We start from the raw sequence: 6,000 nt of genomic DNA, 5'->3' as shown, positions 1-6,000 counted from the left end.
CTATGTGATTTTTGGGGCCCAGCCTCCCGCCATCCGGGTTACCGTGTCATGTGTTGTTGTCTTCTGTGACTTGCCATTGTCCAGCTGGGTGCATGGGGCATGGTGGCAGCAGTGGCATGTGCGTGCTCATGGAGTGTGGTTGAGTAATGCGATGGCTTGTGGTGGTTGCGTGCCTGTTAGTGATTTTGGTTGTGGATGCCGTTCCCCCCATGTGAGGTGCGTTGTTTGTGTACTCACCCGGGTCTCGGAGTCCTTCTAATCCTTCGACTGCCTCCACTGGCAGTATGGCCATCACCCTCTCCTTCCAGGGATGGTACTGTACGGGTCTGCGGGAGGGCCCTCCTCCGGTGGCGTTGGCCTGGTCGTGTTCCTCCTGCCTCTTGGCTCTGACCCTCCTCCGCAGATCGTACCACCTGTTCTGGCATTCCTGCCTGGTCCTCCTGGTGTCCGCAACAGCATTCACAGCATCGACGATGGTCTGCCACATGGCTGTTTTTGCTGCCAGGCTGGTGTTTCTGACCAATGTTCCAAACATCTGTGGCTCGACTCTGAGGATTTGATCAACAAGAACCTCCAACTCTCGGTTACTGAACTTTGGATTCTTGGTAGTGGGCATGGTGAGGGGTGTGGGTGGGGATGGTGGGGGGGGTGTGTGGATGTTGGGGGGGTGTGTGGATGGTTGTGTGTGTGTGTGTGTGTGAATGTGATGAGGGGGTGTTTGTGAGGGTGGTTGTGTGAAGGTGTGCAAGTGTAAGGTGTGGTGTAGCTTGTTGTATGGTTCTGTGGTGTCTGGCAGCAGTGAGTCTGTTGCAAAGGCTCATGGTTTGTGTGTGTGGGCCCTTTTTATTGGTCCATGGGTGGGTGTGGCAGTGTTTGAATTTTGGGTGGGTGTGTTATAAGTAGTGGTGGTGTTTTGGCCCTCTGTTTGTCTTTGGCAGTTGCAGGTCAGTGAAGGTGTATTTGTATTGTTTGTTGGCCATGTTTAGTGGCTTTGTGCCATTCGAATAGTGTCTTCTTGTGTTGTTTTGTTTTGTCCTGGTTGTGTACGTGCGTTTTGAGCGTGTGTACGGTGTGTAGATGGGCCATTTGGTTGTACGGTGCTGTCCTTGTGTGTGGGTTGGTACGACTCGTACATGCGGTTGTGATGTTGGGGCCTGGGGTGCGCTCCGTACTTAGGAGGTTGTGTTGGGGGTAGGACCGTAACGTACTGGGGTGTACATAGACGGTGGTGCGACACGTACAGGGGTGGGGGTACAACTGGAACGTACTGGGGTGTAGGTACTCGGGGGTATGACACGTACTGGGGTGGGGGTACGACTGGAACGTACTGGGGTGTAGGTACACGGTGGTGCGACACGTACAGGGGTGGGGGTGGGGCTCGAACGTACTGGGGTGTACATAGACGGTGGTACGACACGTACTGGGGTGGGGGTACGACTGGAACGTACTGGGGTGTAGGTACACGGTGGTGCGACACGTACTGGGGTGGGGGTACGACTGGAACGTACTGGGGTGTAGGTACACGGTGGTGCGACACGTTCTGGGGTGGGGGTACGACTGGAACGTACTGGGGTGTAGGTACACGGTGGTGCGACACGTACAGGGGTGGGGGTGGGGCTCGAACGTACTGGGGTGTACATAGACGGTGGTACGACACGTACTGGGGTGGGGGTACGACTGGAACGTACTGGGGTGTAGGTACACGGTGGTGCGACACGTACTGGGGTGGGGGTACGACTGGAACGTACTGGGGTGTAGGTACACGGTGGTGCGACACGTACTGGGGTGGGGGTACGACTGGAACGTACTGGGGTGTAGGTACACGGTGGTGCGACACGTACAGGGGTGGGGGTGGGGCTCGAACGTACTGGGGTGTACATAGACGGTGGTACGACACGTACTGGGGTGGGGGTACGACTGGAACGTACTGGGGTGTAGGTACACGGTGGTGCGACACGTACTGGGGTGGGGGTACGACTGGAACGTACTGGGGTGTAGGTACACGGTGGTGTGACACGTACTGGGGTGGGGGTACGACTGGAACGTACTGGGGTGTAGGTACACGGTGGTGCGACACGTACAGGGGTGGGGATGGGGCTCGAACGTACTGGGGTGTACATAGACGGTGGTACGACACGTACTGGGGTGGGGGTACGACTTGAACGTACTGGGGTGTACCTAGACGGGTGGGGGTATACATACACGGGGGGTACGTGTCGGACGTACGGGGGCTGGGGGGAGTGTTGGGCGCGTATGCGGGCACATGTCTCCATGGTTGCTATAGGAGTTCGGTGCAGACGGTGTTTTTTCCATACGGTTGTAAGCTCGGACGCACGGGATGGATCGTGATTCCTCGGTCGGGCTTGGCTTTTCACGTTTGTAAGGTAAATCGTCCGAGGACGTGTCGGACACATTTTCCGACCCGAGGACGTGTGGGGAATTATTCCCAGTGCGGTTCGTATGGACTTTTTACCATGCGAATCGTGATTGCCAGTTCGTACGGCACTTGTACGATTCGTACGGTAAAAAGACCCGATACGAGTCGTACGGGGACATTTTTTACCGGATCGTGATCGGCACCTTGGTGTTGTTCCTGCTTTGGAAAGATAGGAGTCAAGGACAGCACGCGGGCGGCAGAAGTTTAACCCTTTCACCGCGGCGGGAATTCCGCCGCGGTGCTGGGGGGTGCGGGGGGGCAGCGCGGTGGCGCTGTGCTCATGACGGAGCCGCTCCGTCATGAGCCACGGTTGGGCTGTGCTCATGACGGAACGGTTCCGTCATGACTCCGCCCATTTGCGTTGTCCCCCCGCACAGGCGGGGAAACAGCGCCGCGCAGGCGGAGCGGCCGCCAACGGGCGTGTCATGACGGAACCGTTCCGTCATGAGCACACGGCAACCGTGGCTCATGACGGAACAGTTCCGTCATGAGCAGGGAAGGGGTTAAATGTTCACACTTATTTACACTCAAACGTTTCTGGAACCTTCTGATTCAATGTGTTACATTCTTATAGCCTTTAGTATGACCTCTTTTCACGGGAAAGACGAATAAAGGCCTTTAACTAGTGTCAGCCTGATGACTGCGAAGTCTGACCTCGGAAACCATTATGTTCTCTAACCAGAGGAGAGAGAATTTTTTTTTTTGGGCAGTTTTGTAGGTCTCGGGACCATCCGGTCTGCCGAAGGCAGAACCGGAAGTCGAGAGATCTAATGTTTTGGAGAAGAGGGGCTTGAACCCGCCCCTCTTCTCCCCTGTTCTCCATTGGCTGGCCTCTTGAATGCTGGCCAGCCACTGGAGAAGAGGTCCCGTCACTCCGATCATGCCCCGTCCTTTTCGGATCGGGGGGCGTGTTTTTTGCAAGAAGTCTCATTCTCTCCTCCAGCCAATGGCTGGAGGAGAGAAAAGACAAACACACCCCCGAATCCGAAAAGGATGCTGCGTTTCTCCGAGGCATTTCTGCTCTGCCTCGGAGAAAGGCGGTGGTGTTCCTGGCGTCCTCTCTCCCTGCTCTTACTCTGTATGCTAAATATTGATTCAGCCGTGAGCTTTTACATCAACATTCTCTGATTCCCCCACAAACTGGCGTAATACACTTAAAGCATTCTTCTGAGAACACAAGACTAAACTCACTAAACAAAAAAAACATTAAGATGCTCTCGCTCATGGCAGTCGGTTCCGATTACAGAAAAACTGAATTACGCGTCCGTAGAAGTTAATTAGGTACGTCCTCTTCCAGCTGTCCCTGAGTACATGTATGGGTGTTAGAAGGCGACCTCAGAGGGGCCCGGAAGGGGCCCAGACTGTCCTGAGACCCACCCTCGAAGTATCGTAGCCGGGCACTGGCGGAAGACTCCTCAGGGGAGAAGTCTCGTATCTAGGATCGTACACTCGGCACCACACGACAAAGAGACACCACACCGAGAGTTCTTAAGACTAAATCTTTATCAGATCGGAGTTGTAGGATCTTTATGACCAGCAAGGCAAATATATACAAGTGGAGCGCGGGCTCACAAAGTCTTAGAAGGGGGGTAGGAGGTAGCGGGACAGTCTTTTGGGGATATGGATCAGATGCAGGAGCGTACCCGGCGCACAGCTCACAATCCTCGAGCTGGGGGATACGCTTGTCGTCGTGGAGTCCGGCGGGACCAAGAGAATCTGTGGGAGCCGCGAGTCACTCAGCAGGGCTCAGGTACAAGTTCGGAGGTCTTACGGTCTTCAGGGAGCCGCGAGTCACTCAGCAGGGCTCAAGCACAAGTTCGGAGGTCTTACGATCTTCAGGGAGCCGCGAGTCACTCAGCAGGGCTCAAGCACAAGTTCGGAGGTCTTACGATCTTCAGGGAGCCGCGAGTCACTCAGCAGGGCTCAAGCACAAGTTCGGAGGTCTTACGATCTTCAGGGAGCCGCGAGTCACTCAGAAGTTCTCAGGGGTTTTCCAAGGCGAATCTGCCCGACAGTCCCAGAGCACCCCTTGTTATAGGGCGAATCCACTTTGATGTCCGGAGTCTGTGCAGGCAGGGGTCTTGTCACCTGGGGGTCGCTTGTTGGGGTTTCCTGCCATTTTCCTTTGATCCTTTCAGGGCCGGGTCGGGAGGAGTCCCAGACACCCAGCAGGCGTGGAGCCAGCCCTCGGGGAGGCCGGCGGGTCGATCGAAACCCACCTTCCCAGGTAAGCGCAGAGGTGTGATGGAAACTGCTCCTCCCTTTCTCACCCCAAGGGGAACGCGATGTCCTCCAGCCGGAGTGGCGCCTCTAGGCCAGGGTCGCGCTGAGGCCGGGCGGCCATCTTGGTGCATGAAGTGGGCACGCGGGCCCGGTGTGGCCGAAAGGAGGGAGGCCACGGACGGGGAAGTCCGGGTCGGGTGTGGGTGTTCTGGTGGGAAGGATCGGCTAGGCCGTGGGCTCGGGGGCTGGTGTGAGGTGCAGGGGTCAGGTCTGGCTATGTTACGAGGGCCGGGTCTAACACGCGTCCCCCCCAGCTGAAAGCCGGAGAGAACTACCCATCCTCTTCGTTTGGGCTGTAGAGGGGCGACCTGCCCGCTTCCGACCTGGTGCCCCAGGTAGGTTACCGAACCTTGCTCAATCTGGCACTTGCTGGCTTTCACGGTGAGGCCTGCCTGGTGCAGGGCGGTCAGCACCCTCCGGAGGTGCTGGAGGTGCTCACTCCACTCAGAGCTAAAAACCGCGATATCGTCGAGATATGCAGCACTGAATTTTTCCAGCCCGGCCAGGACTCTATTTACCAGTCGCTGGAAGGTGGCCGGGGCATTTTTCATCCCGAAGGGCATCACGCGAAAGCGATAGTGTCCATCCGGGGTGGAGAAGGCGGACCGCTCCTTGGCTCCTTCTGTGAGCGCAATTTGCCAGTAGCCGCAGGTGAGATCGAAGGTGCTGAGGAACCGAGCAGCCCCGAGCCGGTCAATGAGCTCGTCGGCTCGGGGAATGGGGTGGGCATCGGCTCGGGTGACTTCATTGAGTCCCCGGTAGTCCACGCAGAAGCGGAGTTCTGGGGCGACACCGGGGGCAGCTACTTTTGGGACCAGGACCACAAGGCTGGCCCAGGGGCTGTCTGAGGGTTCGATCACTTCTAGGGTCAACATTTTCGAGACCTCGGCTTGAATACAGGACCTGACCCGATCAGGGACTCGGTAGGCTCGGTGTCTCACCGGTGGGCTGTCCCCGGTATCCACGTCATGGACACACCAGTCGGTGACTTTGGGGACCAGGGAGAAGAGGTCAGAAAACTGTCCTAGGAGCTGGCGGCAATCCTCACGTTGCTGGGGAGTGAGGGATGGGGAGAGGTTCACTCCCTCTACGGAGCCGTCCTTCTCTTTGGTGCACAGGAGATCAGGGAGAGGATCCGACTCCTCCTCGGACCCGTCATCAGTGGCCAGTAGGAGGCTCAGCTCCGTCCGCACAAAGTGGGGCTTGAGGCGGTTCACGTGGAGGACCCGGAGGGGGTCCCGGGGTGACTGGACGTCCACCAAGTACGTGACCTGGCTCTT

This window comes from Triturus cristatus, chromosome 10 (assembly GCF_964204655.1).
Source record: "Triturus cristatus chromosome 10, aTriCri1.1, whole genome shotgun sequence".
Classification (NCBI taxonomy): Eukaryota; Metazoa; Chordata; class Amphibia; order Caudata; family Salamandridae; genus Triturus; species Triturus cristatus.
Note: the sequence above shows the minus strand (reverse complement) of the source record.